Raw genomic sequence first — 15,244 nt, forward strand, 5'->3', positions numbered from 1 at the left:
CTGCCGATGTTGGATTCCAAAGTAGACAGGCAGGATGCTGGAAGAATACAGCAAGCCAGTCAGCATCAGGAAGTGCTGAAGTCAACACTTCAGGTGTAACCCTTCTTCAGGACTGGGGGTGGGTGTAGGGGGAGCTGCAGAGGCAGGGTGACGTGGGGAGAGGTGAAGACAGGTAGGATGGGACGAATGAATCGGCTGGTGGAAGAGAGCAGCGGAAGAGATAGGGATGGGTGATTATTTGAAATTGGAGAACTCAATGCAGAGTCCTCCAGGCTATAAGTTGCCCAGGTGGAAGATGAGGTGTTGTTCATCCAACTTGCGATTTGGTTCATTGTGGCAACGGAGAAGGCCAAGGACGGCCATGTCAGAAAGGGAGTGGGAAGGAGAATTAAAACGGGCGGTGACTGGGAGGTCTGGTCCACCCTGCGGGCCTGGCTGAGATGCTCAGTGAACCGTTCCCTAAGTTTACATTTGGTCTTCCTAATGTAGAGAAGACCACATCGGGAGCACCTGATGCAGTAAATGAGGTTGGAAGAGAGGCAGGTTAACCTCTGTCTCACCTGGAAGGATTGTTTAGGGCCCTGGACAGAGGTGAAGAGAGTGGTATACTGGCAGATTTTGCATCTTTCCCAGTTGCAGGGCAAGGTACTTGTGGATTAGGAGGGTTGGTGAGGAGAGTGGCACGAACCAAGGACTGTCAAAGGCAACGGGCCTTGCGGAAGGCAGAGACGAGTGGGGAGGATGGAAGGTGGATGAGGCTGGAAACCTTACAACCTTTAAAAAATATGTGGATGAGCACTTCAAATACCATAACATTCAACAATATGAGACAAGTGCAGGAAATTGGAATTAATGCACTTTAGTGGCAGTTATGTTGGCGCAAGCTCGATGGGCCGAAGTCATGAGATCAATTCCAGATTGTGCCGAGTCAGCCAATCCCAGTGGACAAAGAGCTGGACGAATGAGATTAACATACTAGTTAGAAGAAACAGCAATAGGTCAGTCCGTCCCTCAAGCCTGCTGTCATTCAACAAAATCTTTGCTGATTTGATCACATTCCCCCCAACTCCCAATGACCATCCTTATCAAGAATCTATCTTTATTAAAAAATAATTCAAAGACTGTTTCCACAACCTTTTAAGGAAGGGAGCTCCAAAGACTCAAATTCTCTGAAAGAGATTTTTTTCATCCACCTTAAATGAGTAATTCTTTATTTTTAAGCAATGATTCCTAGTTCCAGATTTTCCTAGAAGAGGAGAAATCCACACTGTCAAAATCCTTCAGGAACTTTAGCTTTAATAAAATCACGTCATACTTCTAAACTCCAGCAGATACAAGTCCAGCCTATCATCTTTTCCTCATACAGCAAACTTCCCATTCCAGGTAATAGTGCAGCAAAGCTTTCAGAACTGTTTGAACTGGCCTCTGTGCTCTGGACTGCATTTACTGCCTTCCTTAAATAAAGTGCCCTATCCCATATGCAGTTCCATCAAAGTCCTGTATAACTGAAGCATAAACTTCCTATTTTTGGATTAAATCCACATCACAATAAGCATTAACATTCTAACAGCTTTCCTAATTATTTGCTGCAGATACTTGTCAACATTTTGCAAATCAAATGCTAGGACGCGAAGATCCCTCACCATCTGAGAGCTTTGCAACCTCATACCCTTTAGATAACATACATTTTTATTCTTTTGATAAGCATATTACCTAATTTGAGCAAGATTGCAGACATTAGAAATGCAGATGGATCTGGGTGCCCTCATGTATGAATCACATGTTAGTAAGTATTTAGGAAAGCTAATAAAATTTTACCATTTATTGCAAGGGGAATGGAGTACAATAATAGGGAGATTATGCTTCAAGTTTACAGAGCACTGGTAAGACCACACCTAGAATATTATTATATCTTTCCTCAAGAAAGATGAAATGTACAGGAAGCAGTTCAGAGAAGGTTTACCGTATTAATTTCTGGGATGGGTAAGTTGCCTTGAGGAAAGGCTTCTATTTGCTGTAGTTTAGAAGCAGAGCAACAACTTAATTGAAAAATATAAAACTCTGAGGGGACCTGAAAAGGTAGATGTGGAAAGGATGTGGGAGAACATAGTACTGGGGGGGGGGGGCACTATTTAAAACCTAGGGATGAGTCATTTCACTCGCGCCCTCCTTTCACTCTCTCCCTCCCTTCCCTCTCCCCCAAAAGGGTCACGAGTCTTTGGAACTTTCCCTGAAAATGGTGATACAAGCAAAGCTCTTGAATAATTTAAGGCAGAGATAGATTCTTGTTCAATGAGTGATTGTGAGGTTATCAGATATTGGAGAGAATATGGATTTGAGGTTACAATCAGATCAATCACAATCTGATTGCATCGTGGAGCCTCTCTAAGGGCTGAATGGCCGAACTCCTGCTGACTTGCATGCCTGTATCCTTTTTCATTCTTCCTGTCAAAAATGGACAATTTCACATTTCCTTCATTATAATCCATTTGCCAGATCTTTGCCCACTCAACCTACCCATATCCCTTTGCATCCATATGTCCTCTTCACATCTTGTTTTCCTATTTATTGCCGTGTTATCAGGAAATTTACCAGTCATATGTTTGGTCCCTTCAACAGACTATATAAAATTGTGAAAAGTTGAGGATCCAGCATCAATCTGTGGTTCAGCCACTGGTTACATTTTTTGGATTAGATTAGGTTAGATTCTCTATAGTGTAGAAACAGGCCCTTTGACCCAACAAGTCTACACCAACCCTCCAAAGAACAACGCACCCAGTCCCATTTACCCCTGACTAATGCATCTAACACTACGGGCAATTTAGCATGGCCAATTCACCTAACCTGCACAACTTTGGACTGTGGGAGGAAGCTGGAGCACCCAGAGGAAACCCTCACAGACACGGGAAAAAATATACAAACTCCACACACAGTCGCCAGAGGCTGGAATTGAACCTGGGACCCTGGTGCTGTGAGGCAGCAGTGCTAAACACTGAGCCACCATGCCACATTCCCCCCAGTCCTGTCAAACAGAAAAGGAACCATTTATACCTACGCCAATTGCTGCAGAATGGCCAATCTCCTGCTCATGCTAACATGCAACCTAAGATTAAAATGTCAAATCTAACTAAATAGTGAAGAGGGAAGAGAAAATAATTTCAGGGCTCTGTAGCTAAAAGCACCAGATAGTTAAGAATTTCTAATCTGCCAACAGGTTGAATAAGTACTTACATCTACAGCAGTGGCAAACAATGCTCATGTAATCACTGAGTCACTTGGTGCTGTAAAAGATAAACAATACAATTTTGTTAGTATAATGCAACATCATCTAATGTGCCCAGAAAGCAAACAATCAACTTTTTAAGGTCATTAATTCAAGTGAGTGAAGATGTGAAAAAAATGATTTGTAGACACTCTGATGTAAGCAAATCGATTGCATGTAGTTATAGTTGTTAATACAGAAAGGAAATTCCCAGACCTGACTGACATTCTGTGCTGAGCTTGCAGATTTGTCAGTGATGATGGGAACACCATCGCCTTAAGCATGAAGGCCACGCAAAAGATAAATTAGCTGGGTAATTGTCTGGATACATGTGTGTAAACAGGAACAAAACCTGGGTCTTTATATCCCACCAGACTCCTGTCATCTGCTAAAATTATTTACACACAAATTAAGAATGACTACTTAGAGGGAACTATCAGCATTAGGTAAATTTTCCCCCAATATAAATATTCAACTTCAGCAGAGAACAAAAATAAAATTATGTTGATGACCTAATAAATTTGAAGTTGATTGATCACAATAGTAGCTTGATTTGATTTATTACTGTCACATGTACCAAGGTACAGTGAAAAGTGTTGTCTCGAGTGCTTTATAGGCAGATTGTACATCACAGTAATAGAACAGAATGCAGGATACAATGGTACACATATCCACAATTTGTGTAAGTTATTACTGTACATTCACAAAAAGTAACTAGGTGCAAACTTACCCACTAAGCTCCAATGAACTGTATCCACTCTATGGCAACAGTAGGTAATGCAGAATCTGCTTAAACCTGCCAGATATAACTAGTTTATTATAACAAAACCTGACCAATTGTGCAAAAATAACTTTAAAGCATAACAGGATATGGTTGCAGGTGTTCAGTTACTCATTAGGAAGATTTACTACAGAAATAAGACAACTAGTTCAATGGGATTTCTTCAAATGTGCTTTGCAAACATTTTTAAAGTCACACAAAGAAAGGGACCTTGAGATTTTCAATTTCTACTTTAAATGTTAGGAAATTTTTATTTTCAAAAACATTAATCCAACTTGTGGTTTTGAATGTCAGCATTCGGAGCTAGTCACAAGATGAATGATTTTTCTTATAGAGGGGTATTCTCCAATATGCAGATCTAAATAGAGAAGTCAAATACTGATCAAGTTAAATAAAATTTTAATTGTCTACTTGGTGAAAATCTTCAATCAGAAGACATTTTCATGAACACTTTATCGATTACAATAAAATAGAAACACACCTGCATGGTAAAAAGGTTGAGATCGAAGCTTAGCTGCGCATTGACTTACTTGGTCCATTACATCTTTTAGCATACTTGCTTGTTAAATGTCCTTCCAATGAAGTTTACAAAACTGCATAAAAGTGCTCGCTCTCCAATTCAAACTTTTTTTTGTTGAAACTTCCTTGTTAACATAAATTCAAATTAATACTTGTTCCACAATCAAGTTCTCACTTTTAGTTTTCTTCAATTTCAGGAGAACATTATTCTGTATTGAACAGAACTAATTAATTTGTTAACCTTGGCCAAACCACCTCAAACATAGTGACACCAAAGCAATGAAACTCCAAAGTAGGTAGAAAGCAAGTAGAATCCTTACTCAACATGCCATTAATTCTCACTGGTTCCTAATCAAAAATGACTTGTTAGCAGAACTTGCAGGTGCATATAACTTTTCATTTAATTTCAATATGACCATTGCTGCTTTATGATAACCTCATGAAGTTAGAGGATCTGTGTGTTTTATAGTATGGAGTAAAAAAATTAGAATTCCTATATTTTAACAGATAATTGTTCAACAGCTTTACAAAAAGAATGCCTGCAAAAATTACAGACCGACTCCGTATATAACATGCATGGCGTGCTGCATAACTTATGTAATACAAGTTTTCTTTTGGTTGTGAAGGTGCCAATGCAAAGGGGCATTCACTGCAGTCTGATTTAACTTCCAAAGTGCAGCAAAGACACACAAATAACCCTCACCTCAATGGCCTTCTATCTTTTACATTAATGCATGTTAAACAAAACAAGAATACTAATTGCAACCCACAACTATATCTCTCCAATCAAAGCCATTTACTTAGAAATGCTACAACCACTATTGATCACCAGATGGCCACCTTTAGATTAGATTAGATTAGATTACTTACAGTGTGGAAACAGGCCCTTCGGCCCAACAAGTCCACACCGCCCCGCCGAAGCGCAACCCACCCATACCCCTACATCTACCCCTTACCTAACACTACGGGCAATTTAGCATGGCCAATTCACCTGACCTGCACATCTTTGGAGTGTGGGAGGAAACCGGAGCACCCGGAGGAAACCCACGCAGACACGGGGAGAATGTGCAAACTCCACACAGTCAGAGGCGGGAAATGAACCCGGGTCTCTGGCGCTGTGAGGCAGCAGTGCTAACCACTGTGCCACCGTGCCGCCTGGTTTTTGATAAACCAGGAAATTTTGCTCAGAAGGACTTGCACTTTCATTATTTGCTCCATTATGGTGGCTCCATTTTGAATCAGATGCAATTTTTCTGAGTGCCACATACTAAGTCGACCTTCCAAGATACTCAACTCAGAATCAAATAGAGGCAGATCATGTGTCACCTGTTGTGACTTTCATGAAGCACTTTAATGAAAGATTCAAGATTCTTTTACCTGTCACTTTCAACATGCAGCCAATGAACTAAAAAACTTCAAAGTAAAAGACAGAAAAGCTCACAAACAACTGGTCATAGCAATGTCCATTCTGGGAAGAACCTGCCTGTTCAACTATGAGCGCTTGATTTTAGTATAATGGTATGTCATTGAATATGCAACTGAGCAGATGTCATAAGACAATCTAATCACACCATAACTGCAAGGTACGGTTTTGTATATCACTGATCAGTATGCGCAACCTCTACATGCAAGTATAAAATTATGGATTAGGTTTTTAAAAATACACAACATGTTTTGTGCTGCAATAAATTGGAATGGAAATGGTCACTTTTAATTGGAACTCAGCTTTAAGAATTCAAATCAAAGACAGCAACATGATGCCCATTAAATAAGCAGATCCATGTTCAACAGATCTTATAATGCAGTTCTTATTTTAAAAGACTCCTATTTCAAAATTAGACGATAAATATTCTGTTGTGGCCAGTCACAAACTCAATTTTCAGAATTGGCACTTGCTTTGAAATTGGCGATTAGGATGTGTAAATTTTTAGCAAGAGTCAGAACTATTGTGGAGCTTTTGTTTGCAAGTATGTTAAATGTGTTCTCTCCTAAATCAGGTTTAGATAATTTCCAGAATTGCCCCAACTCCCCACCCCAAAACATCCTTCATCTTGCAAATAATTTTGTCGTTGCAGACCATACAGAACAGAAAATGGTCAACAATGCATTGTAGTTGCATAAAATTAATGAATGATACTGTCCAACTTTTAGGGAAAGTAACATTCAATGTCTTGATACAAATATAATTTTTCTCATTTCACAAACACATTTGCTCATGGTTTGTTGGATTTCTTTTAGGAATGCAAAAAGGAAATCAAAACTAACAAATCCTGATATTTTAAAAAGTTAATTAATGAATCTCAGTTTAAACTTTGTTACTTTTTTCCACATTTATATATTGCGGATATTTTATAAATGGAGGTTACACAAATCAATTAAAATAGAAGCCTTCAAAAGCCAAGTTAAGGTCATCAGCAATTATTAGATAGTAGATATCGACAAATCTATTCACTTAAAAAGCAGTTGAGTTTTGTTCAAGGAACAATTTCAAAAACATTGAAACATATCCTCAAAAACTGTCCAGAACATGAGAATTGTCAGCCAAACTGTTAAGTTTGGGGCACAAAGGTACATATATAAAATGTTAAATTATTTTCTCTGCAAATCTCTAGCAAGCAGATCAAGAGTTTCTCACGCACTTTGTGAAGAACTACATGATGTGTTACTGGTTTTCATCAAATTCTGCACAGTACTTTAACCAAATATATGACTACTTAATAAATCTCAGACATAATACAAAGAAGTTATTTCATATCACCAATCCCATCAGATCTCTAGGTGCATTCATTCAACATTTAGTAATACTTGCAAAGAAATTAACCAGACAGGATGAGTCATCTAAATATATTTCAATCTTCCATTCAGTCACATGGTCCATAACCAATTCTGAATTTGGTGGGTTTTTTTTAATTAGCATTCACCGTTCCTCAATACTGGACCACAAATACTGATCGAGGAAGAGATGCACAAAATCCATCCATTATCAAAAGTATTTCACACGTGGAAATACAGATCACACATGCAGTCCAAATCTTGTTCCAAAACTCTGTTTAATAAGGATCGAAATCAACAAACATCAATATTTAGAATAATTTTCCTACATGATTCAATGAAGTAAACTTCCTTTCATTAAATAGTCTAGTGCTACAGAGAAAATTAAGTCACATTATTTTTAACATGACTGTGACGTTTTTTTTAAACATTTGAAATGCCGATTGTGTTAATCAGGCACTAATTCCCAGGTCAGTTTCCAGATGAGATGCCAAAACATATTATGTAGGTTGGGAAAAACTTGGCACAGAAATTGTCTTACCATATAACTCCAACAGCAGCTTCCTGTACAGCCCCCACCTAGGATGTTGGTGTCATGATAACAGGTCAGGGCCAGCCTCAACCACGCTTCCCTGATAGTCAGGTGACAAAAGGATATTTGTTAAAACTTAAGAGACTAGGACAGAAATACAATCTGTGGCTATTTACCAGAATATTTAGTAACAGCAATACAAAGAAATTTCTCATTGCCTATACCCTATCATTTACCATAAAATACAACTCTCCAACTTAAATTTTTTTCAGTTTTTTTTTTAAAAGCTAAAAAGAAAAATGTAAATGGTTAGAACTGATCAATCAGTAGGCAATGACAAGCATGCCATATGCTGCATTTATTAATATTGGTTGAGGTAGATAGGTCATCAAGTATATTTTGTCATCTCTTTTGGATAATCTTCAATTTAGAAAAAAAATTCAAGAAAACTGCCATTCGTGCCATTTTGGTTCAATCGATGAATGTTGTACAGAAATTATACTGTAGTAGCCAACCTTGTAATAGGGATGTCACAAACATAACTCAAAAGATATTGTGTTTGTAGCACAATTTACCACAAAAATTAATGTTATTAGTTCTGCATTGCAGGTTATACAATAAGGAACTGTCTTTCATAATCAGCATTCAGTGCTTACCACATGTGTAAATTTTAAAACGGATGACAGTGAAATAACCAATCTATTGTCAACATCACAAAAGGTCTTTGTTTGTAATACCATGACTGTTTAGGAATGCACCTGGATCATTACAGTAAAATGTACCTGGCAAAATATTTTTATGTGCATTAATAAATTGTTCAAAAAATTTGGCATCCCTATTTAGCCAATTTAACATTGCCAGTATATTTTCAGTAAGACAGTATTTAAGATGGGCAGATTCAGAAACGGCACGAACTAGGATAAAAAGACCTTCAAGCTTATGCAGATAAGAGATTTAAATTCTCTTTGCATGCTGTTATTCTGAAAAGTACATATTTCAGTTGATCAAAATTAAATAACATTTAGTAAACTTCGCACGTTTATGATTTGAAATCAAAGTCAGAGGATTGAAGGTATCATATTTTAGATGTCTTGACAACGTCTAATTCAACTACTGTTGAAACCAATGCGAGGTTTCTTCCAAATACAGGTATTCTAGAAAAATCGATTCAAGGATAACCTTCATTCCCACCACCAACAAGCTGAATAAAGACATAAAACTGCTGCAAGTGAGTGATCAAACAAGGCACCTGAAGACTCTCAATATGCAGATGCAGAAAATAAATACCAGTTCTAACGCCACTTTGGACACTGGCAATGAATGTTTTATCCATTCTCCCTTATAATAATATCATTTTGGGCAATAACCATTTTAACACTGAAAAGAACTGCACAATGTGATTAATTGGATACACTTTTGTTTTCACAAGACAAGTACAACCAGCTTAAGGAAAACATACCACAACACACACAGCAGGTCAGCCAGAGCAGCAAACAGTCAGAACCAAGTCCTACAACTGCAGAACGTGTACAAGTAATGTTACTGGCATTTAAGTATCACTGGTACATGCAACAGTCTGTCAGAGGAGGCTCCTGTACAGAACAGAAACCAGTGCATTTTCTAGGTAGCTTAAAAAAAATGAAACCTTGCTAAAGATTTAAACTTTAAAATAAATGTTTATACGAATCAAAATTAGCATTCTGACATTTGGAAACATGATACTATCTTCTTTTGGGTATTGATACTGCACTTTGTTCTCAAGAATTGGAGCAGTTTTTCATATTGGAGGCCTCTGGCCAGTGGCATTCCACAATGATTGGTGCTGGGTCCACTGCTTTTTGTCATTTATATAAATGATTTGGATGGGCTTCAGTAAAGCCTTTGATAAGGTTCCACATTGTATGCTGTTGGAGAAAATGCAAAGGCATGGAATTGAGGGTGACTTAGCAGTTTAGATTAGAAACTGGCTTTCTGAATTAATGCAGCGAGTGATGGTTGATGGAAAATATTCAGCCTGGAGTCCGGTTATTAGTGGTGTGCCACAAGGATCGGTTTTGGGACCACTGCTGTCTGTCATTTTTATAAATGATTTAGACGCAGGCATAGGTGGATGGATTAGTAAATTTGCAGACAACACTAAAGTCGGTGGAGTAGTGGACAGTGTGGAAGAATGTTACAGGTTGCAGGGGGACTTGGATAAATGTAGAATTAGGCTGAGAGGTAGCAAATGGACTTCAATGCACCTAAATGCGAAGTGATGCACTTTGGGAAGAATAAAAGGAAGGCAGAGTACTGGGTCGATGGAAAGATTCTTGGTAAGGTGGATGTGCAGAGGGATCTTGGGAGTCCATGTACACAGATCCCTGAAAGTTGCCACCCAGGAGGATAGAGCTATTAAGGCAGCATACGGTGTGTTAGGTTTCATTCGTAGAGGGGTTGAGTTCCGGAGCCACAATATCATGCTGCAACTATACAAAACGCTGACGCGGTCACACTTGGAATATTGTGCACAGTTCTGGACCCCTTAATTTCGGGAAGGATGCGGAAGCGTCAGAAAAGGCGCAGAGGAGATTTACCAGGATGTTGCCTGGTCTGGAGGGAAGGTCTTATGAGGAAAGGCTGAGAGACTTGAACCTCATTGGCAAGAAGGCGGCTAAGAGGGGATTTGATAGAGACATACAAGATGATCAGAGGATTAGATAGGGTAGACAGTGAAAGTCTTTTTCCTAGGATGATGACGTCAGCATATACAAGGGGGCATAACTACAAATTGAGGGGTGAGAGATTTAAGACCAATGTCAGAGGCAGGCTCTTTACGCAGAGAGTGATAAGGGTGTGGAATGCCCTACCTGCTAATGTAGTCAACTCAGTCACATTAGGGAGATTTTAAGCAATCCTTAGATAAGCACATGGATGATTTTGAGAGTGTAAGGGGACAAGTTGAAAATAGTTCACAGGTTGGCACAACATAGAGGGGCGAAGGGCCTGTTCTGCGCTGTATTGTTCTATGTTCTATGAACATAGCAGCTATGGTCAGTAAGTTTGTTAATGACACTAAAATTAGAGACATATTTGTCAGTTACGGTGGTGCCTTCAGACTAAAATGGCACCTTGAACAGATAGGCCAATAAATGGCAGGTAGATTTTAATTTAGATGAATGCAAGGTGTCTGTTTTGGTAAGGTGAATCAGGACATGACTTGTTCAGTTAATGGTACGGCCCTGGGGAGTGTTGCCAAATAAAGGCACCTAGGGGAACTGATGCATAGCTTCTTGAAAGTAAACTCACATGTAGACAGTGTGGTGAAAGCAGCATTTGGCACGCTTGCCTTCATTGGTCAGTGCATAGCAGTTGGGAGTTCATATTGCAACTGTACAAGACATTGGTGAGGCCACTTCTACAATATTGTGTTCAATTGTAGTCTCCCTACTATAGGAAACATGTTGTTGAACTGAGTGGACTCAGGAAAAGGATGTTGCTACAATTGGAGGATTTGAGCCATATGGAGAAGCTGAATAGACTGGGGCTACTTTCCTCTGGAGTGTAGGAGGTTGAGGAGTGATCTTATGGATGTTTATATAATCTGAGGGGAATCGATAGGGTTAATAGCCATACCTTTTTCCTAGGGTAGGGGAGTCCAAAACTAGAGGGCATAGGGGAGTCCAAAACTAGAGGGCATAGGTTTACGCTGAGAGGGACCTGATTTAAAAGGGACCTGAGGGGCAAAGTTTTCATGCAGAAGTTGCACGTGTATGTAACCAGCTGCCAGAGAAAGTGGTGGAGGCTGACACAATTAAGTCATTTAAAAGGCATCTAGATGGGTATATGAATGCAAAGGATCGAGGGGGATATGGGCTAAATGCTGGCAACAGGGACTAGATTAAATGTGGGATATCTGGTTTGCATATGTTGGTGCGAGGAGTGTGTTTACAGGCTGTATGACTCAAATTAAGTCACTTCAAATAAGTTTGCCACAACACAACCACCACCATGAAAGGGGTCTAGAGACTTCTAGACAGCCAGTTTCAAGTTTTCAGATTGTACTTGATAATACAGATGCCTAATAGTTTAACTTTGTCATTAAACCCTTTTATTGAAAAATAAATTTTCCGTTGGTTATTATGTAGCTGATTTTTTAAATCAAATTTTGTCCCACCCAATTTTCAAAAATTTTAAAACTTTTGTTTCCCATCCCTAATTGCTCGAGTACCTGAATAGTTGGCTAGTGCATTTTGGAAGGCTCTAAGAGTCAATCACACTGCTGAGAGTCTGGAGTCAAATACAAACCAGGCCAGGTAAACATGGCAGACTTCCTTCCTTAAAGGACATTACAGAATATTATCACGAGTCCACTTTATCCTCCAATTCTATTTACCTTAAAAAGACTTATTTACTCAAAAGATTAGTCCTCTGTACATTGTGCGCCAATTACAAAGAAAGCAACAAGAGGCAGCCATTTGACCCTTTGATCCTGCTCTGCCATTCAGTATCATCATGGCTGATCATCCATTCTCAGTATTCTGTCTCAATTTTTGCCCCTTATCCTTTGATCCATTTAGGCCCAAGGACTATATCTAATACTTCTTTGAAAACATTCAGTGTTATGGCCTCAGCTGCTTTCTGTGGCAGAGAATTCCAAAGGCTCCCCACACTATGGGTGAAAACACGTCTTCTCTCAGTCCTGAATGTATCCTTGGACTGTGACCCTAGTTCCAGACACCTTCGCCATTGGGAACATGCTTCCCACAATTCTCCTTGAAGCAAAGTCCAGCAACACACAACAAAAAAATGAAGGCTCATTAGTTGGTGGGTGTAATGTTACAGAAGTAGAAACAAAATAGACTCATTCAGGACACAAATGCAGTTGGGATATCTCACTGTAAGGATAAACTTGACAAGGAGATTACAAATGGACTGATTCAGTCCCAGAGTTGCCATGTAATGGGGAATGAATTCTATAGCAGAGACCAAAAGACAATGCAAAACATTATTCTAACTTAAGACCATCAAAATTAAATTATGCATTAACTGTTCTATCACTTGCTCTAGTTTTAAACCCATTTTGTTTCAACATGCATTAGATAATGGAAAGCCAGTGCAAGCTTTAAAAGTAATTTGAGCAAACTTGCTGCACCACACTGATTAATAATTAATAACCAATGATCATTTTATTTTAAAATCAAATGATTACGCAAAATAAGAGGTGATGAGTTTTTTTAAAAATCAAAGTTAGCTTTCATAATTGAAAATTTATGGATACGAACATTGGGGGCATGGAAAAATGAATGAAAAATGATTCATTCTAACATTTCACAGATTTATGACGCAAATTCAGTAAAACTCATCTTAAATTATTCACTAATTCTAAAATAACTAATTTCATTTAGTATTTCAGTTAGTGACAACTGTGTGTAACTTATTTATAGCTCCCTACATTTAGCATAACAAACATCAATAAGCTGAAATGAGTGCAGGTACTGTTCAAGAATCCAACTAGAATGATTCAAAGGACAGATTATGCGAACACTATTCCCCCTTCTGACATCATCCCCTTTCATTAAATCTCATTCTTGTAGATGGTACTAATACGGAGTACTGCCACTGGAGCACAAGTCTGATGAAGCTTCTTCCAAGTAACATTTGCAGCACATAAAATTCAGGCAATGACTATTGTCAATAAGAGACAAGCAAACCATTATTTGACATTTATTGGTATTACCATCACTGAAAAACCTACTGATGGAATGGAGGGATTCTACAACTCTATCAGCAGCTTCTGGGTTACAATTGACCAGGAACTCAACTAGACACTCTCTCACACACACACACACACACATTATAAAGCGGATCAGAGGTTAGGAATACCACAGACAGTAACTCACCTCCAGACTCCCCAAAGCCTACCCACCATTTATAAAGCACAAGTCAAGAGTGATGGAATACTCATTTGCTTGGATGGATGCAGCTCCAACACTCAAAAAGGTTGACACCACCCAGGACAAAGTAGCCTGCTTGATTAGGATCAAATTCACAAGCAACCACTCCCTCCACCACCAATGCTCAATAACAGCAGTGTGTCGATTTACAAGATGCATTGCAGAAATTTGCCAAAGGTCCTTCAACAGCATGTTCCAAATCTATCTAACTAGTAGAAAAAAGGCATGACATACAGGGGAACACCACCCTCCAAGTGTCCCTCAGCATTGATTTGGAAATATATTACCATTCCTTTGCTGGCAGTGGGTCAAAATCTTGGAATTCCCTCCCTAATAGTATTGTGGGTCTATCTACAGCACATGGACTTCACCACCGCCTTCACAAGGGCAACCTATGAACAAGCAATGAAATACTGGCAAGCTAATGATACCCACATGCCAGGAGTGAATATAAGAATTTTTTTTAAAACCTAGCTCCTTTTGTTTTGCATGTTACTGGGAGACAAACCTTTCAATCATAATTAAGATTAAACCATTTTCAGTTTTAGATTCTGCAGATACTCCACATGATAGAGAATAGAATCTAGCATATAGCATCATATCCAGTAACTGACATGTTTCTTAAAAACCACAACTAACTCTTGAACCAGAAAAGAGACATAATTCAGGGCTCCTGACACTTCGATTGTCCCTGCCCCTTGCAAGCAAGTATTCTGAGCCACTCACTCAATAAGGACAAATAAATCAGAGAAGATTCTGATCTGAAGACGTGTGCGCGCAAGTACAACTAGTTGACTGGAAAATCTCAATCTGAGACAAATCTGGAGAAAAGAGAAACGCCTACTCATTTGCGTTGTCAATTTTTAAAATTCCACTTTAATGCAAGGAAGATGGGAGTTTATCGTCTAATATCACATGAATGACATTTAAGACAACAGTAGTATTTTTATTTCTAGTATTACTTCACAAAAAATTGAAGATTGCTTAATGGGTCAACATCAACCAAACTGTTAAAGAGTAACACCATCCCAACATGTGATATACAACAAACAAAAGCAGCAATACACTCACTTAATTGTCTAATCTTCATCTATTCAAAATTCAGAAACAATCCAGTTTCATTCAGACATGCAAATGCCCTTCAATCAGGTCTTAAAATCGTACACAACTTTAAGTTTGGAAAAGGAGTCGCTATTAAATTAATTATGTTCAAAGCATCTAAATGAATAATTACTGTGCTTTTGTTCATTATTATGTTACTAAGAGTTAATTGGAGAGCAAACAGTTGTTCAGAGGAAATGAAGCTGCTTGTTCTCAAAATACTTAAGATTTTGTTTCTTTTATTCAAAGAAGAAGGAAAGAAAATTAGGCAAATGGGATTGGACAATTAAACCTAACATTTTAAGAAATAGAAACCAGGAAAGGATAAAAGATTTATTCCT

The 15,244-nt window shown here is 38.5% G+C and overlaps 1 protein-coding gene across 2 annotated transcripts in view; it reads right to left on the reverse strand.

Moving 5' to 3' along the window:
* LOC140453435 (heterogeneous nuclear ribonucleoprotein R) overlaps positions 1 to 15,244 on the reverse strand; it is a 38,384-nt gene that overhangs the window by 3,149 nt on the left and 19,991 nt on the right. Inside the window, exons 12-14 of one of the 2 annotated variants that reach the window (XR_011952384.1) lie at positions 7,876 to 7,966; positions 3,993 to 4,058; positions 3,232 to 3,281 (exon numbers count right to left, since the gene is read on the reverse strand). The gene's annotated coding sequence lies outside the window, so the exon portion shown is untranslated. Of the gene's footprint in view, positions 1 to 3,231; positions 3,282 to 3,992; positions 7,967 to 15,244 lie in introns of both variants that reach the window. The other variant, XR_011952383.1, reaches the window with a different exon arrangement.

The sequence above is a fragment of the Chiloscyllium punctatum genome, chromosome 27 (genome assembly GCF_047496795.1).
Source record: "Chiloscyllium punctatum isolate Juve2018m chromosome 27, sChiPun1.3, whole genome shotgun sequence".
In the NCBI taxonomy this organism is placed as follows: domain Eukaryota; kingdom Metazoa; phylum Chordata; class Chondrichthyes; order Orectolobiformes; family Hemiscylliidae; genus Chiloscyllium; species Chiloscyllium punctatum.